Source organism: Phasianus colchicus, chromosome 26, assembly GCF_987193195.1.
Source record: "Phasianus colchicus chromosome 26, bPhaCol1.hap1.1, whole genome shotgun sequence".
NCBI lineage: Eukaryota > Metazoa > Chordata > Aves > Galliformes > Phasianidae > Phasianus > Phasianus colchicus.
Genome location: NC_143461.1, coordinates 2,688,100 through 2,715,289, shown reverse-complemented (window position 1 = coordinate 2,715,289; position 27,190 = coordinate 2,688,100). Strand labels below are relative to the sequence as shown.

Genomic DNA, 27,190 nt, shown 5'->3' with positions numbered 1-27,190 from the left:
GCGGCTGAGTGTCTTCATGGTGTTGTGTTAGAGGAAAGGAAAAAAATATAGGAAAAGGAGAAGAAATCAGGCTGTGTTCTGACGATGGCAGGGAGCAGGAGCAAGCTGGGCAGCCTGAGGATCTTGCAGGAACAGACGCTGCTCAGCTCATGGCTCCTGGCTGCCACCCGAGTGGCAGCTCTGCTGGCAGACAGTGTCAGAGTTAAATAGAATCAAAAAGTAGATTGTTGGAAGAGGAGATGGCACCCGTGCACTGCTGGTGATGAGGGGCTGCAAAGGGGCTGGTGGTTGGAGTGCTGCCTGGGCAGAGCCGTGGGCACACGAGTTGGCACGGGGCTAAGCTGCACTTTACTCTCAGGCTATTCTGGCTCATTCCTTCCCACCAATCTGCCACCAGTCTGCCCTGGTTGGGGGCTCAGCAGCCCTACAGTCAGCCATGCAAACAGCTCCTGGGCAGCTGTCTGTCTGTGAGCAGTGCTGCCTGTTCTGCAGAAAGGCTGGGACTGAAGCAGACTTTGTGATGGTTTGGTTTGCCAGCTGGATTTGGGTCTGTTTTTAGGAGTATTTTGTGCCTCTGCTGCTTGTGGGTCTCCCAGCAAATGGGTTCAACTGACTCATGTTCCATAGCCATTTCCAACACCTGGATTGTGCTCTCTTTAGACGCCTAAGTAGGAAGGTTGCATTTCATGTCAGTTGTTGCCTATGCCTGTTTTGGACTGGATACCAGGCAGACTGCTCCTTTCCTTCTGCTCTGTGGGCAGACCTCAGCAGAGGCTGCTGTAAGTTTTTGGAACATATCAAAAAAGTTGCTAGGGGAAGAGAGAGCTAAAGCAAAACCATGTGTGAGAAAGTATGGAGAATGGGATAGAAAGGGAGAAAAAGATGCTAAAATCCAGAGCGAAAGAAAAGATATGCTTGCCAATAATGCAATAAACACCAGCCAGAAGCAAAAGCTCCAAAGCCTATTTAGCAGGTTCAAAACACCTGCAGGGACTCAAAACAGCAGATCTTGTTGTCAGGTGACAGGGCAGCATCCCTGGGAAATGGGGCTGTTCTCTCCATGGCATCTTTTTCTATATAATTTCTAGAAAGACAAAACTTTCCCTGACTGCTAAATAAATCCTGGTTCTGCTAAATCAGGTTGGGGTCAGCTAGAAACAGATGGGGCACTGCAGTCTAACAGCAGTTCTCTTTGGCAAACACTGTAGAGATTCAGAAATGGGGCAGTGAAACATTTCAGTCAGTTATGCAAAGCAGATGCAGGTGATCCAGTAGACAACATCTTCCCAGTGTTGCCTTCTGCACCTGACACATAGAAATGCATCAGAGGATGTGCTGAAGGCACAGGCAGCTGTTCCAGCATCACCAACTCCAGGCAATCCCTCATGATATGGAAATCTAGGCAGCAGAACTCAAAAGGGACTCAGAAGCTTCGTTCTCCTTTCAGACTTTACCTCTAGAGACAAAAGGCAGCAAAAAAGTGCCTGCTTAAATGCTGAGTAGGTCTTTCCACAGGGAGCATGCTGTAAAGGTCTGTTAGCTGCCTCCGGGCAGAATCAGAACCTGCAATTCTGGAGGAACTTTGTGTTTAATCATCAGCGACCTGTTGCAACTTTGCACACAGGCTCAGTGACAGCCCATCCATTCTGCTGCATTACCAGCTGGAAAAAGAGAAGCGTCGTCATTGAAAATTGATTTCTTTCCTCCCAGGAAGCAGAAGTGTAAATCCCAGAGCAGTTCTGTAATGCGTCATCCTGCTGAAGAATTCCAGTTCTCTCTGTACTCCTCACTTTCATGCATCTGGGAGCTGTTTTGCAGCAGAAAGCTGTATCTGTGCAGTACGATGCAATAAGATGCTGAAGAAGGTTGTACAGTTGTCCCTTGGGGGTAATGTGTATGTTGTGTGCAGTGCAACCCCTGAATAAAGCTGCTTGCCCCGTGTGAGAAAGCAGCAGCTGACAGGGCAGTGTCCTGACATGTTGAACACTTGACCATACTTTCCCTCCTCCTCCTCCTCCACTTCTCCAATGCTGCTTTATTCATGGGATTTGAGCTGTGCTTCCTTGCACTTCATGTTCCTCCTCCCTGGGATATTGTCACCGTATTATGGGCCCTAAGCTATTCTGCAGGAATACATCCAAAGGGAACAGCAAGGACTGAGCAAAATATGTGCTGATTCCTCAGCTGGCCTTGCAATGCACTGAGCAGCAGATAAGATAATGCCGACCTCTGCTGTAGGCGAGGTAATGAAGAATAGAAAATTGGCAGAACGCGCTTTAGCAAACCCATTCCTTTAGAGTATTTGGAGGAGGGAAACCTGATAACAGCAGCTGAGGAAATCCTCTCTTCTTTTGTGCATCACTCCTCCCAGGAGGTCTCAGTTGAAAACGACCTCACAGATGGCATCTTTCTGGAGGAGCTGTGCTCCTGCTGCTCAACATGACAGTAAGGTCTTCCCATCCTACGGCTGCTGAGCATGGAAAAGCTGTGGTTTGTCAGCCCTAAATACACTGCTGTAGTTTTCTGGGTTTCTCTACGGGTGTGCTGAAGCAAAGCTTTTCCCCAAGCTTGAAGGCTCATGGTCCTTGGCTGCTCTGGAATAAAGGAACAGAGCAGCAGTAAGGTTGCAGGAGGTTTTTGTGTGTGGCACAGTAAATGCATGGAGTAACAGGGGAGATAAGTCTATGAGAATCATCTCACCTCATCAGACAAATGGAGAATGACTGATGGGCGATGGGGATGTAGATACCTATAATATAAGCAGCATAGGAATGGGATATCAGAGTCCCACCTTGCTGAGAAAAGTAACCCCAGCAGCCAAGCCTTGGCTGAGATATTCAAGGTGGGGCAGTGGATGCACGTTCTGGTGTAAGAGCACATCCTTCTGTCATGTCATTTGTTAAATGGGATCTGTTGTGAGTGCTTCCCCTCATAACCAGTTCATTTCCAAGGTAACACAGGAACTTAGCTTGTGCTTTCCCTGCTTTCATTGCTGGATGCCTATTTACGTATTTTCAGAGACAATCAAAGGATATAGCTCATGTATTTTCAATTTTCTATTTTTGCTGATAGACAGTGTCCACATAATGGAGAGCATCTTGTGAATATTTCTATTTTGAGATGCAAGTTTCTGTCGATCTATTTGTCTTCACCCATGCATACATTTTCTGCCATTCTTTTTAGTGCGCCCAAGAGGCCACTATTTAGTAAATAGCTTTTGCTTCTTGGACTGATTAGTCCATTCTCATCCCTTATTATACAACTTTCACTTTCCTCCAAACAAAAAAAGTAATAATCATGATGCTAGCTGCTGGATTCAGAATCATATGACCTCTGTTTCATCATTTTTTTGGAATTTGTGACTTTTTCCAAAGTTTGCCTCAGAATCTGTGAAATATGTCATAATGGGATCTGCCATTTTGTGAAAGCTTTTACACAAATAGGTTCAGTGGCAGTGTTGTATTGTTTCCTTGCCTTATAGTGGATGAAAGGTAAGATCATGGGAAATATTAAAATGTGCCTGTGCTCTTTCTACATGAACCAGGCTTTAATATTGCCATTCCTAAAACTCTATGTGAAGAAACATAAAAAACAATACAATACAAACCCACAAAAATAATACCTAAAAAAGACCGCCACCATCACCAAAAAAATGCATGCACACATACTCACAAAAACATGGTTTCCATTTGGAGAGGCAAAATTGGAGCCACATAACTTGTCCTGATCTACTTCCATACACCTCATGGAAGTCTTCCTTCAGGACTTCATGACAAATAGAATCATAGAATCATTAAGCTTGGTAACGACCTCTAAGATCGCCAACCCATCCCACCATGTCCATTAACCACGTCCCTCAGTGCCACACATCTCCACTTTCCTTGAACACCTCCAGGGACAGTGACTCCATCACCCTCCTGGGCAGCCTGTGCCAATGCACCACCACTCTTTCAGAGCAGAAATGTCCTTAATATCCAACCTGAGCAGAATAATAAGTAATTTCTCTGATATTCCCTTTTGCAGAGTCTTTGTGCTTATTTGACCAAGGGCAGTGATGCCCGTGCTAAAAAGCATGACGTGGTGCTGTGAAACCATGCTGTGTGCTTATTCAAAACGCTCCTAGCAAGGTGTTGGTGGGTATGGTTCAGTGCCTGCAATCCCCATTGGAGGCAATGGGCACAAATTGAAACTGGTGGTCATGAAATGAGGCAGGAGAAGGTCACACTTGACTAGAAGAGAAAAAAGGTTTGATTTCAGCATGGGGCTGGGTGGCCTCTTGAGATACCCTACAACCTGAATTATTTCATATATATATACTTCCATATATATAATATGTAATGTATTTCAATTACTCTTTCAACTGCATACAGTCTTCAAAAGAAATATTGAGTCTTTTTTTCTAATTCCATTCATCCTTCTTTTAAGATTGATGAGATACCTTATGTGGCTTTCCTAAGAAAGGCTCTTTGGGAAAATACATCCATGAAAAGCAAGCACAGCTCTGAGAAAGCTGGCACTGGGCATGCAGGTCCTCCCTGGCTTCAGAGGGAGGAAAACATGAATTGTGGCTATATTTGCAGGTTGCAAAAATCAGTAGATTTTGCCACCTGCATCTGCTTAGAGGTTAAACAAAAACACAACTCTAAATGTATGCCTTGTATTGAGGGGTGAGAATAACCTGAAAAGTCTACTAAAAGATCTTTGGGATTTCTATACTTGCAAATAGCCATGAGGAAACCTTGAAAGGTTCATAAAGTCAACAACTAGGATGGGAAATGAGCTAGATGAGGTGGACAGAGCTGCCTCCACCTGCCAGGGATCAATCAATGAGACCAACAGCAGAAAGAAAGATTGCTCCTAGGAGGTAAAAGAGACTGCATCATTTAAACAGATTGACACCTGTGTGCTCAGAGCCCATCAGAAAACAATTTTTATCCAGCCAGGAATATTATAACTGAAGCATATTAAAAAAAAATAAAATAAAATCTGAATTGGTTTTTTTTCTGAATCAGCAAATCTGAATTTGCTGTTGCGGTCGCTGTTGAGGAAAGGATTTATCCTGTGTGTTAAGCCAGGAAGCATGAAGGGAAGAAGTGAGCGCTAGTGGAAAATGCACATGTATTTGCCAAGGGTGGGATAGATGAAAGGTTTAATCTGCACTTGGTTATGTTTCCAGAGAGGAGCCCAATGCAGAGGCCCACAGGAGTGTTTTCACCTACAACAGAAGTTGCTCATTTACTGCTCCCATCACATAAGCCAGTTCTGCACTGAGATTTCCTTCCTCCTCCACAGCTGCTCAGAGGAATTTGAAAAGAAAATCAGAACTGAAAAAGGCTGAGTCAAACTCAACCTACTCACCAGGTTCTTCTACAGATCAGCTGGTCCTGAGCACAAGAAGATTCCAGGCAGAGTGAGCTTCATGGCCAGCCCTTGGGCTTTCCCACCAGTCAGCCAGGAGGTGCTCAGGCTTCCAGGCTGTGTAAAGAGACAGAGTTTATCCTGAGGGAACCTGATAGGTCTGAGTCTGTCCATATTGCACATCTGGGAAGAAAAAATACAAAAATAAGCAGTTGAAGGTCAGAAATTTTAGTGGGACGAAGTTTTAGTTGTTTTTCAGAAATTTATATCTACATAATGTTGTTTCAAAGATATTTGAAACTTGGAAATATAAATGAAAGTAATAGGAAGATAGGCATGAAATTAAAATAATTAAAAATCTGTTTCCTTTTCAAAGCTTTTGAAATTATTGGGAGAAGAAAGTCAAAACTGAGACATTGTCTTTTTTCATGTTTCATCTTGTTGCTTGCTCCGGGCTTTCTCAAACCCCACTCCGATGGTGGAGGACAGTCATGAAATTCACCAGACAGCCAAATCCCACAGAAGAGACCCAAAATGTTTGTGAGCCTGAGCATTTAAGGGAAATTAGTCCTGGTCCAGGAGATGAGAATAAATAAACGCAAGCAAATGCACTCTGGTGACTTAGCTGCATGTACTGTAAGCAGCATAATTGAAAGGCTCCAATTTCAGCCAGTGTGAAGAATGTCTTACTTTCCCAGCTCAAGTAGATAAAGATGAGCTGAAATTCTGATACAGCACAGGAGCAAATAATTGTCAATCATCGGGATAACTCAATGGCAGGCAAAAAAACATCTTTACAATATGCCATGGCTTGGCAGTAAGGTCTAAATCCACTCAGTTGATTGCAGAAGAGAGTTAATAACCAATGGGAGGAATTAATGGAAGCTTAACCCTTAAGTCACTGAATTTTTCAGGATGATGCTCTACTGCTCTCTAGCACCAAAATGGGTGGGAAGTGTAGAGCAGAACCATTAAGCCTCTGTATTTCTTCCACTGCCACCTGCTATGCTTTGGGAGAGCAGCATGTGCGATCCATCTTTGCCTACCATGCATCCCAAGCAGTGTTTGCAGCACTGTGAGCTCATCAGCAGTTTTCCAGTGATGGAGAAACCTGTGACAGCTGAACAAGCATATCTGGCTTCAGTTTGACCTCAAATGGGGGATAGCATTTTGTTTGGGGAGGTGGGAGGGACTCCAGGCCATCTGGAAAGTGATGATTTACTTGAGGAAGTCTTGGATTAGAACACATTTTTGCTATTGAGCTTCTATTTTTTTTCTGTGAAAATATGGAACAGAAATGTTATAGTGAAGTTTGCTGAGAACTGCAGTTCCAGCTCATCATCCACACGCATCCCTTGGACACACTGGTTGGACTGTATCTCCCAGAAGAAAACACAGTGTCCTCCTCTGCTAGGGAGCTGATGGCTGGTTACAGCAGTTGTACAGTTCTGATGCATTAATTTGTTTTCTTGCATTTCATGTTTGGGCATTTTTCCTTTTTACACTTAAAAGGTACCAAATGTTTCCAGCAAAGCTTTCTGTAAAAGCTGCTACTGAGCTTGTTTCTCCAACAATACTCCCACCAAACCCAATCTTCATATAAAACATGGAGCCAGTTTTTATTAGCAGCATGGCCAGAAAGGGTGTGGATGGCATGTCCTCATTAGGAGAAGGAGTTGTTGAGCCAGATGTTCAACTTCACATTTGTTGATTGAAAAACATTTTTTTTTTGTACTCCACCCTGGTAATGAATCCCAGTGCCACCATCCCTTTTACAGCTGCTTCAGGAGCACTCTAAGTGGCCATTAACTAATGCTAAATTATGATGGAGCATCTCCTGGAACACATGTGACATCCACATGAATAACAAATGAATTCATTCCTGTCAAGGCAATGACAACGGATTGCAGCTGAATTAACATGAGTTCCGGTTGCTGCTCTACACCAACTGCAGTGAGTTCCTTGTAGGGTGCATGTAATTACAGGGACACACACGATGTGATGCAGAGGGATGCCATCAGTGTGAAGATGTGGCACCATAAGCAGCTATAATATCAAACCAACCCAACTTCCACTGAACCTTGAACTCTTTAGGAGTTTGCCTCCTAAGGATATTGGTGCAATGAAAACCAGATTCACAGCAGAAACCAGCACAGGGTTTTGAACAAGCCTGGAGTTGGTTAGGTTATCTCCTAACAAACTTTTCATTAGAAAATGCTCTCTGAATGCACACAAAAAAGCCTTTTTTCCTGAAATTGCACTGGCTGGAATGAGATTTCCCAGGAGAAAAATGAAAACATTTGTCATAAAGCATTTCTATTTTCCATGAAAATAATTAAAAAATTATATCTCAGAACAAAACCAAATCTTGAAAGCCTGGGATGCTTCATTAAAAGCTGGTTCATTTCAGCTGGTTCTGAATTATTTGATGGGAAAAGCCCCCCTCAGTGGGGGATTTGTCACCTTTTGGAGTCTCTGCATTTTACATTTATAGACCTGAGGCAAAGCAAGGTCTATTTTAAATAAGGTTTGGGGCAAAACCTGGTATCACCTGGTATTAGCAAAGGCTTACATCTGCCTTTCCCCGAAGAAGGGAATTTTATACACTATGCTCCGATGAGCTCCCTATTTCAAGGGGCAGGTTTCAACACAGGATGCCTTCTGATAGACCATCTCTGAGCTTTCTGGAGATGGCTCACCTGCAGTCTTATTTCCTGATAGGAGAAACCGACAGAAGATTGAAAATTGGCTAATTTTGTCTCTATTTGAAAGACTATGAGAATTCTCACAGACATTAGGTTTCTACGAGCTTCATGAAAACTGGCAGCTGAGAGAGACCCAAACTCATGTCCACTGAGGAAAATCAGGGCCACCAATGACATTATGCATTTCATCTGACAGCAACCAGCTGTCCAACAAGCATATGTGCCCCACTTTCTCCAAAGGCAGCCTGGTAGTGACAAGACAGCTTACACTTCTCTGACAGCAGAGACAGCATAACGAACTAAAAAATTAGTATACATAGGGCTGTGCTACTCATGGGACAGAGAGAAACAACCCAGGGGTAGATGTGTGAAGGTTGGTACATGGATGAGGATGTTAGCTGCTCCTAGAATATTCTGATTTTCTTGGTGGAGTCCATAGGGGCAGAGCAGAGAGAAGTTAGAAAACAAAATACCAGCATCCTTTGGAAAACAGGCTTCATTAAGTCCTCTGTTTCAAAGACAATGGATTTGTTTGGGTTTTTTTTTTCCACAAGTTATGTGAAGCACTCATTCCTCCCTGGAATTTACAAAAAGAATTGCAGAGGCCAGAGCATCCCAGCTTCTTATGCTAGCACAATATTGATGAGAATAAGTGGGTTCAGGATGTGTTCCAGCACACAGCCCCGGGTGTGCTACAAGGGCAGATAGAGCAACAGCTGTGTGTTTGTTGAGACACTCTTCTGTTGAAGTGTGAGTAGTTGAACATACACACATGTTTATGTTCATGCATGGATTGAATACCATGGCTGCTGCTGCAGTTCCTGCTGGGAGCACCAGTCCTGCATCCTCAATTTTAACCCCCATGTTGTCCAGACAGTCGGCTTGTATTGGCTTATTATTGTAACATGGCATTGCATAGCTTATATATATTATAATATGTACACACAGACACACATATATATATATATGCACAATATGAGCTATATAGGGACGACTGGGGGTAGATCAGAGCCTCGTGGCTTTGCGAGCTTTATGCAATAAATGCTCACACTCTGATTCCTCAGAAAGAATGTGGAAGAAGGACTGGAAGAGAGGAGATATTCCTTTATTTTTACATTGAGGTCCAGACAAATGGCGTTGATCTGATTCCTCCTTCTTGAGCTTGGGAAAAGACATGGAGAGTGTGGGTTTAAACCATTTTAATACCTTTTCTTGTAGGGTTCTGCAATTCTGATTGGTTCTTCACCATTCTTGTATGACTTCTTTTGCGCTTTGACTCTCATGACTCTCCCAAAGGGATGGGAAGAGGCAAAGATCTCTGCTCAGAGCCCTCCAGCCTTGTTTATCATAGTTTCTTTTCAGCCTATGCAGAGGAGACTGCAAGCAGAAATATTTCTGTTTCTCTTTGATACCCTGCTTACCTACATGGTCTCATTGCATCCGTGGTGCTTAGCTCTTGGGCTCCAACCTGAAGTGAGCTAGCAGCTAAGGGTACGAAACATGAGTACTGATGTATTGCCCTACAGCACGCATAGATGGGATGGATGGAAGATGTCTTGCATGGTTTCTCTCAGGGACCAGAGCATCACCATAGGCAGGATGCATAGGACCAGCCCAGCTCTAAGCCTCCATAATTTGGCATCAGCCCAGCATTCAGATTGACAATAACGTTTGTCAGCTCCTTGGGGCAAGGACTGTCTTCCTGGTTTATGTTTATTATTAAGCATTTATTTCTAATATTGATAAAAACTTAAATATGGAGGGGATTTGTTTTAGCTTGCCTCAGAGAATGGCGTGGGTTGTGATTTCATGCAGAGACAGAGGAATATCTATTGCTCCCATTTGGAAGGTATTAAAACCAAATGCATTTTTTCTCCAAATGTCATCACTCAAAAACCATTTTGAAAGCCTGGCTTGCTATATTTGCAAGTCAGGTACGCAGTGTACCTGAGCATCCACAGCTATTCCCAGCTCTGCAAACCCCAGATAGCTTCTGCAAGCGCCTGCAGGCTGAACAGCATCCCTAAGTAAAACGCCGCCTCCCTTTTCCATTTTGGAACACTGCTAAATGTGGAGGGGTATTTCTGAGCCTAAAATTATGCCTCCATTTCGTGTGCCATTAGCTGTTTGTTGGTACAATTAATTGCTGCATATTTTCCTCCCATGTTTTTAAGCAATCTGTAATGGTCCCTCCTTGCAGGGGGCTAAAGCACAGGTAAATTCATGTGGCAGACTATTTCTTGAGCTCAAGCAAGGACAGTTTAGTTACCAGAGGTAGGGAAATAAGGTCTACACTTATGTTGTTGCAGATCAGATAGGTATTTACACAGGTCCCATTAGCAGTGTAATCGAGGAAGCTGGGGAAGGGGCATCAGTGAATTGTTAGCAGTTACTGTTCATTCTTTTGGCTTGTGTATTCTGGTCCTCCTGTATTTTTCTGTATCAGGAGGATAACTGTCTGAATGTTCTTGTAATCACACTTGTCCTCCAGAAAAGGCTCTCATACACCTGTGTCATCAAACAATAAAACCAGAAAACAGAACACATCATCTTTGGGAGGAACATCTCCAGCCTGCTTCTCCTCTCAGCTGTATGCCCAAGCAGTTCCATCTCACTGCAGCAGTTCGTGGTCCCACTTAGAAACACAGAACAGAATATCCTGAGTCAGAAGGGACTCAGTGTGCAGGACCTGGGCTGAACCCAAATAGAAAATGTGGATTCCTCCTTTCCACTTAATAAAAACAAGATTTAGAGCAGCAGCATCCATATCAAGCCTCTTCTTCAGCTACCATGTGTTCCTGGGACACTGGAACACTACCCCAAATGCAGCAGCACACGAATGCACATTGACTGCTTTGGGATTCCAGGTCCTTCTCTTTCTGTGCCAGCTCATTCTGGGGTCTGTGCAAACCGTATTGCATTGTGCAGCACAGGTGGCCATAGAAAAGCAAGAGCAGGAGCGTGCCTGGTAGTAACAGCTCTCAGTGTTATATTCTCCCAAACCTGAGGCCAGCTGCTGCTCTCTTGTCCACGTGATCCCTCAGTAATACACAATTATCTTCCTGCTTCTTGAAAATACTGGGGTTTAGTAAGTGGATAATTTATTTATGCTTCTTCAAAACCCTGCCCCAACACAGAAAGAAATATTCCTTCCCTCTGAGGAAACCATCTTTTTGCCTTTTCACTTTGAGCTCCATCACGGATGTTGCCATGTGGGAAAGGAGGTCAAGTGCTGAGGTTAAAACAGGTTCAAGCATAATCCAGAGTGCTCTTGGCAAAGACTGAAGTGTGACCAGGCTTCACTGCCCGCCTGCTTAAAGTGCTGGAGTGGCTCACTATTGTTTCTGTATGTCTTTGTGAGAGATGCAAGACTCAGAGAAAAGTACAACATTTTTCTCCCCTTAACCCACATTCAATGGGGAACAACAACATTTAAGACCTCAGAGTGCATAGAAAGGTTTCCTCTGCAAAAACTGAGCTCTGCTCTGTCAGCCACATGTGGCTCAGGCTCAGCTGTTGGCTATGGAGGTACATACCTGCATGGCAGCATTTTGGAGTTTTCACAAAACTGTTGCCTGCCTCTAAGCCAACTGGTGTCTCCAAGGAGCCTCAGCTACACTTCTGTCTTGTTAATCCTACTTGCCTTTCCTCCAGCCTCCCTCCTGATGGGATCGCAGCCCCAATTTCTGCTTCGAGTACCAATATCAACCCAGCAATTTTCACCTTGTCTCAATCCTTTCACACCTAGCAAGGTGTCAGGGAACAGCTGCCAAACCAGGACATTCGTGTGGCCTCCTCCAGCAGTATGAGACTCCCAGGCTGCAAAGTAACTCAACAAGCTTTTAGAACCACCTCTAGAAAGCAATTTAACCACCACAAGCACAAATGATGCAAGAATGCTTTATATATTATGGGAAGGAATGATCTGCCAGGATCAAGGCAGAGGGGTTTGTTCAGCAATATATGTTTTCAGACTTGTCCTGCACTGCCTTCCCTGTCTGCACCCTATGCTGCCGAAGGTCTCTCCTAGAAGGGAAGGGTTGAGTAAACCTTTGATGCACTCTGCAATGCAAGGAGATGTCGCACAGTCATGGAGCAGCCCAATAATTAAGGCCTGGAAGTATTACAGAGCTCACATATCACTGAGAAAAGACCTTCCTGCTCCATTCTTGCCTACCCATCTTGCTCCCATTGATCCCACAAGTATACTCAGCAGCTCAGAGTAGTCCATAATTTTGTGCAGATTTAGTGCAGAATCATAATGCTGAAGGCCTGACTATATATTTATATTAAGTCCTACTTTAACTTTGTGCAGCTTGCCAAGGATCTTTACAAAGCTGTATCACGTAGCCATCAGGAGATGTTCATGCCAGTGGTAAAGATACTAGTGTGGGGTGAAGAATCTCAGATGTTAAAAAGCAGCTGAACCCAGACTAGATCAGGTGTAGAGAGACACTACAGAGAGGATTAAAGAAAAGCACCTGTTCTAGGAGAGAAGATTATGAGAATTTAGCTTGTTTAAGCTAGCAAGGCAAAGGCTGTGCGGAGGGATGCAATTACCCTGTAGAAAATATGTCAAGGGGATAAGCACTGAGAGGGAAATGGAGCTATTTCAGCTAAATGGTGATACTGGCTTTGGAGCAAATGGTATATATTGGTCATGCTAGAAGTTAGACGAGATTGTTGTGTTTTTTTTTTTTTTTCTTAATGCTTGAAGGAATGAAATCCTGAAGTAACTGCTCAGTAGGAATAATGGGGGGAAAAAGCCTGGCAGGTTTTCAAACAGGATCATCACTTGCAGGCGGGATTATACGATGCAGTTGCTGGTGATGTGAGGATGAGCTCATGGACCAGTTCAATGCACAGCAAACGTCTCCCTTATTGAAAATGGATGGATTGGTTGTACACCTGCACCATGGGTGTTATCTGATCTGGGTACAGTGAGCCTTGCTCACTTATGTTCTAATGCCAAGGTGAGGACAGTTGTATTGAAATAGTAGATGTGAGTATTGTTGTATTAGATTTTGTATAAAAATGGATTGGAATTGTGGCCTCTCCTCTCTATTGCTTAAAACAATGTAATGGGTCTTTCTGATTTAAGGGATCTCTGAGCTGTAAGGGGGAAAAAGGGCAGAAAATAGTAGGCAGATTGATCCTGACCCCTATAGCTTTCCACTGCTCATAATGCAAGGAGGATAGAGAAATGGAAACCCGGTTTGAAAAGACAATAACACAGTCCATCAACAGAAATGAGTTAGTTGGTCTTGACTTTATCCACCTGGGAACTCTGATTATCATCTTGTGAAACAAAGCACCTGGTCTATTATCCCGTAAATAAGAGAGAGCAAATGCACAGTGTTTTCATTACAAAGCATGGCTTCCCTGCAGGGCTGCTGCGTGTACTGGAATATGCTGCAGTAGAGGAATGAAATTTGGAAATTTGCCCTAAGGTTTCCTAGAGAGAGAAGGCAGTAGTAGCAGTTAGAGAAATTCTCGCTCTGCCCACCAGGGCTCCTCACCCACGGCTAAAAAGTGATTGTTGTTGCTGTTAATTAGAGCTGTATGGAAACATTCACAGACAAACCTGGAGCCGCATCAAATGTGCTTCTCAGGGCTGTGTTACAGGCTCAAATTGCAAGTCAGCTCCCCTAAAAGGGTCACTGAGATGCCTGAAGGGTGTGGGTGAGTGAAGATCTGGCATCAAATGCCATGGGAATATGTTTAGGACAAACCCAGGTCCAAGTGGGCGCTAATTAAGACACATTTTCTGATGACTTGGGGGATGTTATCCAACAAATCCAGGAGTGCTGAAGGTGCAATCAACCTCCTTTCTTCTTGATTTTAATGTCAGCACTGGGATTTTGTACCAAGTTCATTTTGCCCCTTTTGGAATCCTAAATGTTGTGCTCAAAAGCTCCACCTGAGGTGGGAGACTCTGCCCCTTGGCACTGCAGTCTGACCTTGTGGGACTGAAACCCTTTGGTGCTTTGCAAGACATAAAAGGGATGCTGTGGATCAGATCAACTAGATCTCACCTGGAACTGCTGCAAAAGGAGGGATGTGCTGCTTAATCAATGCATCCAATAAGAAGAGACTGAATAATAAATCCTTGCCTGTTGTTCAGTATAAAGTCCAATGAAGCTATTCACATGGGTGGAGGTGGATCAACATTTAAATCAGCTTTCATGGTCAGCAGTAATGGGTTCATACTCATGAATATGTGGCAGGAGGGAAGTGTGAAAGATCTGCCCCAGCCAGCAGCTCAGCATCACCCCCAGTACGTGTTAGACTGGGATGTGAGAGAGTTTCCATCTCTCTCTGCTGTGTTCCAGATCATTTGTTTTGACTGTGTGCGTATGTTGTCAATTCACCAGCACCTCTACACAGTCAGTTGCAATTCACATTTGCTGTTGGTTTTTTTTTTTTTTTTTTTTTTAAATGAACAACATTTGTTCACTGGAGCATTTTCTGGGAAGTTTGCATGGTGTGCAGAGCCAACCCACATCCCAGCAGCCTCCAACACAATCCAGGGTGAGGAATCAAGCTCATAAACAGATCAAGATTATGTGAGCCCTGTGGTCTTAGAAGGGGACTCTGTGAATGGGAGTCTTGCAAGGAAGTCCCGACAGCCACATGGGTTAAATTCTTCTTGCTGATGCAGTGGAAAATCCCAGAGAGAAGCCTGGCCAGCAGAGTCACCTGAAAAGCCAAACACAACCTCAGTCATCACTGCACTGAAGCACCACGAGGTTGTTATCCAAAATGTCCCAGGATCCCCAGAGCTTTGGAAAGAACTGAGAAACAGAAAGGATGAAGACAGAGCTGGGACTGACTGTGATGCTTTTAAAGATCCAAAACTCAAGGAAAAAAGGGTGCTTATAGGCTAGGTGAATCTATCAGAGACTTTGTTGATGCAGAGCAAGGCAAATCCATAACTACTGGAGATAAATATGTTCAAATTAATTACTTCTCCCAATTGATGGCAAATGATGCAATGACTAAGTAAGACTGCTTTCCCTTCTGTGCTGTGAAAGCCAAATCTGCAGCACGTGCTTGGGAAGGACATGGCAGGAAAGCTAGGGAGTAGATAGAGGAGCAGACACCAGCACCAGGTGGCTCTGGGACACAAGTCCATGGCCAGGACTCTGGGCTCAGACTGCAAAGTCTTTTACTTCCATCTCTTTGCCCTCAGATGCCTTGGTTGGACAAAATCAGCTTGGACTTTAAGTAGGTAAGATGCTCTAGGATTGAAGTCATCTTGCAATGCTCCAGAGAGGAAGAAGTGAGGGTCAGTGTGACACTTCTTTGTGCAGCAGCTTTTAGAGGAGCTGCTCTCTATTTGCTGATCCATGTGATCCGTGTAACACGGAAGAAATGCTGCATCCAGCTGGGACACATGGGTCACAAATGCTAGGGAAGGACTAGAGCAGAGATGAGGAAAGTGCAGGAGAAACATGGGAGCAGAAGCCCAGCATCTCAAGGTACTTCCAAACAAATGGCCTTGGAGAAGCACCAGGGTCCCAAGCACCTTTTGAAAAAAATTAGGGGTCTCAAAATCTGACTTGTCCACTCATATTGAAGTGTCTCATGAAGCAATCTCAGGTTTTTGGGGAGTGTTCTGTCAGCAATTCCATCTGAACTATTTTAGCAGCAGGAAAGCATCCCGGCTGCTCCTTTTAGGTCTCACACACTGATTTAGTGGTTTAGAGACTGAGCTGCTCATTAACGTTTTGGGAACCAGCAAAGTCACATCAATGAATCACCATTTCAGGCACTTGCTCAGCACCTGTGAGTTTAGGACCCTGTTAGCAGCCATAGGGAGTTTCAAACCTGTTTCCAGCGAAGCATTTCCATTAGCCCGGAGAGAAAATCACATTTTGTCTCCTGCCATTCCCCAGCAGCCAAATGCTTCTGCTTCATTTTCCTGGGAGGTGGCAGTCCCAGGCACCGCGGCCGCTGAGCTGCAGTTTGCCCTGTTTGTGACATGCTCTGAAATCATTTTGTTTAGCACATTAAGCCAATCTGCTTCCCAAAGCCAGCTGCAACTACAGCCCTCTGGGAGAGCTTGGAAGCCCTGCTGAGCCCACAGAGCAGACTTTTGTGGATGGCAGCAAAGAGGGGTGAGAGGAGGAAGAAAGGAGAAGCAGATCAGCACAGCACCTCCGAGCTACTTCCCTTTTTCCCAGAGCCTCTTACCATTCAACGGAAGCACAAAAGAGAATAGAAAAATAATATTTACTGACTCTCTGATGAATGCACGTCAGAGGCAGGCTCCATGTGAGGGATCTCTGCATTATTTATGGCCCTCTGTGCTGTTTGCTATCCCTGGATGAGCAAGTTTTCTTGTTCAGAAAGATGCTTTTAACCGACAGCCACGTTTAACCCAAATCCCTCTTTTCTCCACTGAGCTGGGACTGTAGGACACAAAGGCATCACTGCTTTTGCTTCATCTCCCCAGGTGAGAGCAGCCAAAAGCATTTGTCAGAGCGCCTGTCGGTGGCATGCGGTCCCAGGAGCCTGCAGAGCACATCTCACCCAGGCAGGGTTTGCTGCTGGTACCCTCATCAGCTTAATTAGAGGCAGCAGAGCAGTACTGAGCCAGGCAGCAATTAGATCTGCATCCTCTCCGTCTAGACAGACCTTGGAAATGGTGCTTCTAAGCTGAGATCTTCCAGCTGGGGAGGTTGGATTCACAGCTTTGCTGGATGGTTTCCCATGGAAATGGTGCTGCTCCTTGATGGGCTCCTGTCCTGCTGGACTACAGCCCAGTCAGACCTGCTTGTCAAAGTATGCCAAGCCGAATTCATGAGTTTTTTGCTCCTTGATGCAACCCATTTCTTGTGCAAGCCACAGCATCAGTCCAACAATACCTGCTTCACCCACTCCCACATGGGTCTGGGCACTCCCTCCTGCTTATCTGCCAGTGGAAGAGGTTGAGCAATGGTCCAGGCAAAGCCTCTACAAGGTCTGGAATGGACAAACAGATCCCCTCCAAGAAGATCTGCATCTGCCTCTTCCTGATCCCCATTCAAAGAGATCAGAACAAAAATCAGAGCCATATGGAAGTGGTAACCAGAACACATAATTCACACACTGATGTGGGCTTATTTGAGTTTTACTTCTATATTAGCATGAAATATGAATCTGTATTCTAGCATTAGTTTTTTATATTGTGCCATTCTAGGCTTCATATATTATTAAAAGTTTATGTTAAATATGATATTAAACAGGTTCTTTATGCCCATTTATTAAGTGGATATTTAGTACACATTCAATGTTTCTGTAATTACGGAATGCCATCAATATTTCACAATTGTTAAAAAGAAAAGGGATTAAAGCTCTGCGTTGGAGCAATCTGTTTTACCTCCCTAAAACAAAATACCTCAGCACTGCTGAAACTAAACAAGAAAGTCCACGTGATTCATTCAGACCTCAATCCTGAAGCATTAATTTGACATTTTGATGTGAAATTCTCCAGGGCTCATCTGTGTACAGCAGGGATCCTCGTGGGTCCTGACTGGTGCTGTACTAGCTGGCAGCCTCTTCATGCACAGCCACCACCAACCGTGCCATAAAATACCCAAACATACACATGGACTCTATGGCATTAGTGGTTCTCTTTTGGGTCACATCCCTGTGCTAGAAATGGGCTTTTTTGTTGTTCTGAAAAGCAGAGTTTTCAGCTGAATGGATCCCATTTCCAGCTGTGCACGCACATGGGCTGGGTGAGGTTGCTCCTGCATGGAAGGCATTCTATGGAGCTGGGAAGGATGTAGTAGCAGTTAGAGATCCTTTGAGCACCTGTGATTTCTCATCCTTCAATCAGTTGTGCAGTGATCCTCCCTGAAATCACACACTCACACAGTGAGAGGAGGAACTGTGAACACGGGAAGGTGCCCAGGCAGAAAGCCTAAGCAGGAACACCTGCAAAGGCAAGAGCAAGTGCCAAGAGCTTCCTTTCTCCTCTACACCAGCAGCACTCATGCTGCCCACAGACCAATTCTCCACTCTGGATTTGTCTAATGATCACGAGCAACAAAGCATTTGGAAATCCAGGCTAGTGGCCAGGCAATTCAGGGCCAGTGAATGGGAGAGTACTTCAAGGTACTTCAAGGTGCTTCAAGGATTGAGAGCTCCTCACCTTAAATCAGAGGCTCCCCCAGTGAGAGTGCTCTGCTGAAACTCCAAATCTTTATTGCGACTGCTAAAGGAGGATTAATGTGATTGTGAGTTCTTAATCAGTGGACACAAACCTTCCTCCTCCCCTGGAGTGGGTTTCTTCTTTATTATCGGTGAGGAAAGCATGACAGAGAGATTTCTCAGGGCTCAGCAAGTAATCTTTCATCAAACAAACTGTCCCCACATCCCAGCCTGGTGGTTTATCCATGGGGAGATCCCTTGGTAGCAGCTACCCTAGGGATGCCCAACCAGAGGGATCACTATGAAGTGCACAAACAAATGGTGGCTCAGCTGCATGGAGGGGCTCACAGGAGGGGCAGGCAGTGTCAGATCTGAGCACCTGGAAGGTTCACTTTCATGAACCTCTACAGGTTCCTCAAACACAGGTGCCCCTGGGGCTTTGGGTGAATTCATTTTTCCAGAGGGCATTCTGGAGATTGGTGGTCCTGTCTGTGGCAGTGGGGTTGGAACCTGATGACCTTTAGGGTCCCTTCCAACCCAAGACATTCCATGATTCATTAAGGGCTCAGAGGCCCCTAAGAAAAGCACTGGAGATTTGTCAGCACAGCCCTGGGAAAACATCTCATAGGAAAACACAGTTCTTCCTCTCCCTTCAAGGATCCCACGCTTTTCATTCTCCCTGTATCCACACAAGCCAAGGCTTGGACTTGAGGTGAAGAACACCCTCATCTCTCCTAGGAGGAGCTCATCGAGGAAGATACACCATAAATAACCTTTCCACTCACAGCTGTGGGTTTATGTTTTAGGCTGAAGAGATTAACCGTCTCCGTGCTCACAATAGAGAGCATTTGTAGCAGCTATTTCCACCCCTCTCCCCACACACACCCACTTTCCATGGCAAATATGAGGTTGTAATTCTCAGGGAGGCATGATTTGTGGGAAGCAATGCGTTTTACTGTCCAAGCAGCTAAATATTATGTAGAGGTGCAGCTGATACGAGGTCTGGGCAGTATATTCTTTGGCAGACTCTCCACAATTTTCCAATTCACTGAGCTAATATGGGATGATTAAGATAAGTCTTCTTCACTGGCTACTACTCTAATTTTTCCCCTGCGCCGTGTAATTGTTTCTCAATTTATTTTTGCACAAATGAGTCTGGTTTTCCTTTTTCCATATAAGCCTCCAGTTTAAATTTTCTTCCCCTTGGGCACCCATGGAAGGAGCTCAGGGGACGCACTCCCACGTGTGTCTCAGTCCTGATCCATTTTGCTGCTCTCAAAACTGGGAAACCTGGAGAATGCAGCCCTGTTCTGCTGGGACTGCCATTCTTTGAGGCACCACAGCACAGACTGTCCAGAAGAACACTGTGCAGCAGAAGACCCCCAGCATCCAACACCCATTTCTTGCTTAATATTGAAGACAGTGACTGAGTTGCCTACACAGTGCTTTTAAAAAAACATATGCAAGTCTCACTGATGCTATGATTCTATATTTGTTAACTCTGCTTTAAGCAGTTGGATTTCTTGTTTAGCTCTTTCTGCATCCTCATGCAATCTCCACTGATCCTAGCATTTAGCTAGCCGATATTGTTGTGACATAACTTGAATGCTGTCCTGTAGCTGACAGGTGATATATATGCCTGCTTTGCAGTACAGATAGACAGAGTCCTTCTTTGGCCCTAGGAAATTACAGCTCCCACAGGCAGTGCATGGCAGCCCATTCCCAAGTGTACTGATGCTGGCTCTGCCTTCACACTCCCTTGCTGGTGCTACCAGTATCACCAATACAACACAAGCTGACTACAGTTTTGCTTCTGGTCTCAGCAAGGCACAAGGAGTACAATAGGACTGGATGCATATCAAAGAACAGGGAATCTGTTGTCGTGATTTTATTTTTTTCTTTTTTACCCCTGGGGCAGAAAGCGTTAGAGGTATTGCACTGTGTTCCCAGAAAATTAAGATTAACATGGCTATTTTCTGCTGTACTTTGAAGTGTAGCATCATTTGAAGTAATCACGTACCTTGGTTCTCCTCTAGTTTTTATTCAGTGTTTACTAGAGATGCAGAGTGCAAATAAATGAAAGGGCAGGCTATGTACACAGTGTAAATTGATATGATAGTGTAGGTCTAGGTATAAATTCCCTCTGCACTACAGGAGTAGGTTAATATTCCACACCAGTGGTGATAGTAGCTACGTAGCAACTGAGATATAGAGCACCATATTACCAGTATAGACCTGATGACTGTTGCTGAATTTAGAGATAGCATTATCCTCTTCATTTGTATTTTATGACTGTGCTTACATTAATGTTATTTCCACTATGTGATGAGAAAACACCGGTTAGAAAAGAAGAAACAGGAGCTATCATTGGTCTGGGGACAAGTGTAGGACGCTGCTTGTGATTGAACCAGGATAAGGGCAAAGGCAGAGCAAGGTAAAGCATTTCAAACAGGGATAGGAGAATATTAATGCACTCCTATGCAGAGAAATTCTGGTAATGTGAACAAGAAAACACAGAAGCAATGGATTTCCCTTGACCTTCCTTACTCCAGAGAACATAAAATTGAGAGGAAAAAAGAAAGGTCTAAAAATACATCAGGAGGCCCCTGGAGAGAGGAAAGGGATGGTATGTACTCCATAGCTGCAGTGATAGAAATCATCACAGGAACAAGGTAGATTGAGACTCTCTGTGTTGGGAAAAGCAATGGAAGTACACGGCTGAAGCATTTCACTAAGGTGTCTGGGAGCCTGGGAATGGTGCATTGCCTTTAAGAACAGGGGAGACAGTTGGTAGAACTGGCTGAAAGAGAAAATCCCTTGTAGGCTCTCCCATTATAGCTGTGCTAACTTCCAGCTAAAGAAACGAGGAGTTTCCATCAGGTGCTCATAGTAGCCAGGTTGTAGGATTGGAATTCCTCCATTTGTCCATTACTTTTTAAATCTTGGTGTAGGAGGACTGCTGCTGTTGAGTATGTCTGCAAACACCCAGAATACACTGCCCTGGCAGCAGCAGTAAATCTTCTGCAATTGCAACACAACACAGGTGAGCAAGCTGACCACTCTTCATGGTAGGGATGGTTTTACCACGAATGGATCTGACCCAGTGGCCCTCTGCACGTAGATGGCTGCTGCACAGCAAACTGGCCAAAGTTTGGATGGGATGGAAAACAGGAAAGTCAGGAGAGTCCTTGAGCTTGTCTGGGGAGAACCCAGCAGTGCTCACAAAACATCTCTGACCATTCTCTCCCCCTGCTGGGTGGGAGCTCGGCTGATGGATGGCAGTTCCTGCAGGTCCTAGATTCTGAAGTGACTGCTCGAGGGACATCAAGCAGGGCCCTGGCAGCTGTCCCATGCAATAAATGGTCGTGACAACCTATCACCCAGTGATTTTGCTTCAAGGCCTTAGCTGATACAGAGGCAATTTATCTTTGCTATATACTGTTCTTGTAAATAGAGGGTCATCAACCCCTGTTATAAGCGTGAAAGTGGAGACAGGGTCTCTTCAACCAAGGCCTTAAATCCAAAGAGAGGCCAAATCATACCCTGGCCTTTTGGCAGTAATTAATTTTGTTGTAGGGTGTTCCATATATTTGGCTCTGGGGATGCAAATTGCACCTGTTCAAGGAATTTGTAGCTCTGCCTCCCCATGAGCTCCCAGGTACACCCATCACTCATTATTTATCAGTGCACAGAGGCTTTCTCCTCTTCAAAGTCATTTCACCAGCCAGACAGATGCGGATCTTCAATCAAAGCATTTTGTGATAGGAGATGAAGCTTGAGCTGAAGCTGCAGGATGAAGGCTCAGTGTGTCTGCTCCCCATTTACAGTTAATCCTCTTCCACAGCACAGTGCCACAGGCCCACAGCTGCTGAATATTGGCAAGTGTTTGGGTTTGCCATTCACAAAGGGCATGAGGTGAGGCTTCAGCCCCTTGCTAGGGTTAAAACTTTAAGGATAGTACACCAGGAACCTATTAAATCACTGCAAGTGTATCCATTGCAATGGAAAAAGGAAATACAGAGAAAACATACCTAGATTCCTGTAGAATAAAAAGAACTGCTGCATTTTTGCCAGTATCACAGTGGAAGAGCTAGGCATCTCATTTCTGTCAACTAGAAGCCATGAGAAAGCAGAGAGAGGAGGATGAAAAGAGACAACAAACCACTAGCATAGGTTAAAAGAAAAAAAGGGAGAAAAATGTCTTCTGTCCTTGGTGTCGTGCCACGTTAACAGCATCATAGCTCTAATAGGATTCAGAAAGGTATAGATAAAGATAACAGAAGAAATGAATCCCAGCCAAGACAGGGCTATGATCATTAAGGGAATTTTAACTTAGCCTGAAGCGATGCGCTGCAAACATCTTAAAACATAACCTCTCCACGACCTTGGAAAAGATTTCTCCCTGTTTGAAAATAAAATTCAGAAGGGGAGAAAGGAGAAAATTGATAGAAGAAGCACTCCAGACTTTAAACACAGACATTATTGAATCCAGCTTGTGTAAAGCTTTCTCAGCCGCTGATGTGGTACCTTATGAGAAAGCTCGCATATTGTTTCACATTATTTGCATTTGGGATAGTGATTGACAGGTGATTAGGGGTGCTTGATTAAGCACTAAGGTTTGCCATCCTTGATATGGGCAGAATGAAAAGGAGGCCCAGGATTAGGGGCCGTGCTGCTCCTTGTTTGTAATGTGGATGCATACACTGCATTTCTTGCCAACACCTCCAAGCTAAAAATAAAAGTGTGTCTTTTATAGCTGGCATGCAGGAAGAATCCGAGGCCTGTGAGCAAGGACAATAAGATATTTCATGGGAAAATCTAATATGGCTAGTTGTACATGAACAACCACTATCAACGACAGAAGTGATGAGCAGCATCAACTACCTCGGAGCAGAACAAAGAACAGTGTTGGCACAGAGCCTAGGGATATCACATGCAAGATCTGAGAGGGCAAGCTGAACCTCAGAGCATAGTGTCAGGCAGGATGCACATGGCCTCTTTTCTTTGATTCCAGCTAAAGCCTTGGGCAGGGTCCATTGCAGTGTCACATGCTGGGTGGGTCACAACCATCTTGTCTGGGTGCTGGTGACCAGTCATCGAGACTGCTGTCTATAGAGCGAGCATCAGAAGATACCACTCACCCAAGTCACTTACTATGACCAAACACAGGAAAGGACAGATTTTGTTTTAAGGTAAGTACGTCATAAGCCTCCCTGAAGAGAGGTATCCTGGAAAGGGCAAAGGGACTCCTACCCATCTGAATTTGTATAGAGAAGGGATGGTGGCAAACACTAAAGCCAACTTCTATCATTTATTTCATGAACACTCCATTCAATAGGGTCAAATCACCCATTTCTAACTCTTTGGCCTAGGATCCTGTCTCTAGGTGAGGTGATAGATGGGCTGTTGTGTTTCTGAGACAAGACCACCTGCTTGGCAGGGATAGCTACTGGCATCTTGACTGCCCTCCTACTTCCTCCATCTCACTGCCAATGGCCACGTCAACATCTGCATCACTTGATCTCCAGCAGAGAAGAATGCCTTGGGGTTCTGCACACATTCTGAAGTCTTCCACACTCTTTGGGACCTCTGCTGCATAACAATAAACTGGATAACATCAGCAACCCATCAGGAAGAGCAGGAAAGCAGCTTCCTCACTCCTGGAGCTAACAAGAAAAAGCACAAGTCCCCTCCTAACTTGCGTCAATCAGCCACAAATCCTGCTCCAAAGGAGTTCTCATTGCTCTGCTCCCCTCTTGTGCCATAGGGACTGCAAAGATAGGAGATGGAAGCCTTTCAAGGGGATTGCTCTCTATATAGTACACACTATTACAGCTTCATTACCTTGTCACATTCATTTGGGGCAAATAATTGGTTGGGAGTAAGTTTTATCCATACTTGATTTACATTAGGAGAGTTCTCTTCTTTCTGCATGCATGTTGGTGAGAAGTCACCGCTTCTCAATGACATTTGTAAGCAGTGCAATCATGGTGAAATGCCTATTTACAGCCAGACTTACTCTTTTTTAACAGGTCCATGCAGAGCATCTTTTGCTTCTGGCAGGAACAGCCTAACACCCCCTCAGCAAATGCTAGAGCCAGTAGGCAGCCCACCTCTCCACTTCCTTCTGAAGGTTCAGCTATTCTGCAGCTTGAGTTCCATAAGTGAGGTCCTGACGCCCACTGAGGAGGTGAAAGGCAGTGTGTGCGGTAATGTATATCCTAGGAGGAGTGAAGCCTTGTTGTGCTTGATGTATTCTCAATGGAGCATCTCAGGGGCATGGTTAAAGTCTGTTCTTGATGTGTTAGCCCAGAAGGTTGTGCTAGCGTCAAGCCATTAATAAGATCAGCCCGAATCTTCTGAATGCCATTTCCTCCAGAGGGAAAGGGGGTGGTGAGGTAGGAGAGATGGAAGGGAAAAGTGCTAAAGATCTTTTTCTGAAAAGAAAGGAGATCCTGACTCTTTATCTGTGGATACCCCCACCCTAAGCCAGGCAGAATGGGATGTTGGCATGGGAGGAGGAAGGATCACATCAGTGTCATATGTTTCCTTTCTCCACAGCTGCCACTGGATGGGAGTAACATGAATCACCAAACACCACAGCTATTTGGTGTGGCCATGCAGGGAGAAGGAGAAGCTTTGAACCTGATACTTGTCACCATCCCAAGCTTGGACCAGCCATCCCAAAGAGGGATGTCACTACCCATACCATAGGCAATGCCCAGGAGGTGCCATCTTCTCAGTTATTGCCCATAAGAAGAGGACAGTGGTTCAGGAGTGACTGCATGAGGAGGAGAACACCCACACCACTGAATACCTCGTGGTCTTGTGGAGGAGAGAACTTTAGATCTTGTTTTGGACTTCAAATTTTCTTTGGATGTCGCCTTTACATATTTTCTATGACAGCTGCCATCTTAGTTTTAAATAGTTCCTAAAAAGCACAGTGTCAAATCAAGACCTTCTCCAACTTCTTCCTGAAGAACTGACAGCTGCATGACAGACATAAATCGTCAGTTTCCCAAGCTGTTAGAGAAGCAGACAGACAAACACACCTTCATATTTCTGCCCCATGTGTTCCTGAGTGTATCCCTCTGTTCCTCATTTCAATAGTTGTAGTAGGATCTCTTGCACGGCTACCGTGCATGGCATTGGTTGGATCATAGCACATAAGCTTCAGGTGAAGTGCATGGGAAAAAATAAATAAATCAGGCTCTCTTAGGTTATCTCCTGTGTTGCTCTAAGGTTGTGATATTTGACTGATGACTGCAAGATGTGACTGATTGTTGCAGGAATATATGGCTCCCATTCGGGTTTTCCAGTTCAGGGCATCCTCTGACTCCATAGAACACTTCTGTCTGGGCTGAGCATACAGCCTGCTGAATTAGCTAGTAAAGGTGGCTGAGAATCTTCTTCAGACACATTAGGATGCAATCTGCTTTTCATTTCTGCTCAGACACCTATGGTATGTGTTAAACTGGATCAACTTACTTTCTTTTGCTTCAGTACAAAACAGGCTGAAAGTAGAGAGTATATTTTTATAAATCTGAATGAACACTGATAATAGCTAGAAAGGACTTCACTAAAATTTCTCTCCTGGACGATGCTTACATTTCAACTCACTACATATAAGCTGCTTTTTTCCTTGAGAGCAATTAATTGGTTCCCACTGCCATTTGCAGCCATACTAGAAAATGGGGAGTGTGGTGCTTCTTTGGATGTGTAGGTGCAATGTTCATGGTCTCCTGGCACCTTCCCCCAGCTGCCAAACACGCAACTAAAGGAGGATGCATCTTTGACAGCAGGATGGGGAAAACTGAGGATATTTGTCATCACCACTGCCAGTCTCAGCAAGGACCCAGGCCAAGGACTATGCTTGCTAGAAGGCATTGAAGAGATCTCATATTCCCATTCCCAGAGAATGGAAAGCATCACCTCAATCTCCACACCTGACTCTGGAAAAGATACTGTTCTGTTCTACATCCTAATTATTTTATTATCTTCATGGAACTCGCATCAAAAGAGGTGTCCTTCCATGGCCTCCATGTTAGTTGGACCAGATCTGGGAATTGACCCAAGAAGAACCATAAGCTCTTGCTATCAACTCTTGGATCCTCGGTACCTGCAGCTCCAGGAGATGGGAGCATCACAAACTGCTGTGCTCAGTGGGATGCTGAGCAGTCACTCAGTGATTGAAGTATGCTACCTTGATCCCAGTTCCATGGCAATCTTCCCAGTGAAGCAGGTGGGCTGCGTAACAAGAACCCAATAAGTGGGTTTGCAAGCCAGATTTGTTTGGTACTCAAAGCACTGCACAGCTTTGTGTGCAACAAGCAGGAGCCTGGGAGGGAGGCAGGGGGTCATGTTAGCAGATGGAGGTGAGTGTTAGCAGCTTAGGGCACCAACCAACATCCTACAGCCCATCTCCTCCCTGCAGGGACAGCATGGCCAGGCAGCCCAGCAAGGCTCTGGGGAGAGAACTTCCCAGCTCTGTTAGGGAGACCATATTAAAAGCCACACAGTGAAAGCCAGTGGTTCCACAAATCGGAGGAGATTACCGTGTGCCAGTAGGGAGAAGGAGATGAAATATTTGGGCTTCAGAGCTGTAATCCTGCAGAGCTTTCATTGGCAGAATCCTCCAGCTCACAGGCAGAGCTGGCTCAGTTTTCCAGCTCAATTAATTGTTGTTTGTTTTATCAGAACTCTGGGCTAAAATGCCATGTGTTGCTGTTTGAGAAGAGAAAATAAGCTTCTGTTGAGTAGGGACAGCCTATCCACCATTGGCAAAGCACAGCTTTGATGGGTTTGGTTTACTTTGCTACTAAACAGGCCTTTTCTCTCTAGTAAAAAAATATTTTGGGCAAAGTCATACTCAAAATAAAGCATCTCAAAGCACCACATTCCATCTCAGAACTCTATTCTCTCTCCTCCTCTGTTTCATCCCTCCCTCCTTTTATTTATTTGTGTAATTAGGGTTTGGTTTTACTTCA

General features: G+C 44.6%; 1 protein-coding gene across 1 annotated transcript in view; it reads left to right on the top strand.

Annotated features, from left to right (window-relative positions):
* ASIC2 (acid sensing ion channel subunit 2) overlaps nucleotides 1–27,190 on the top strand; it is a 416,329-nt gene that overhangs the window by 1,622 nt on the left and 387,517 nt on the right. The window lies entirely within an intron of this gene.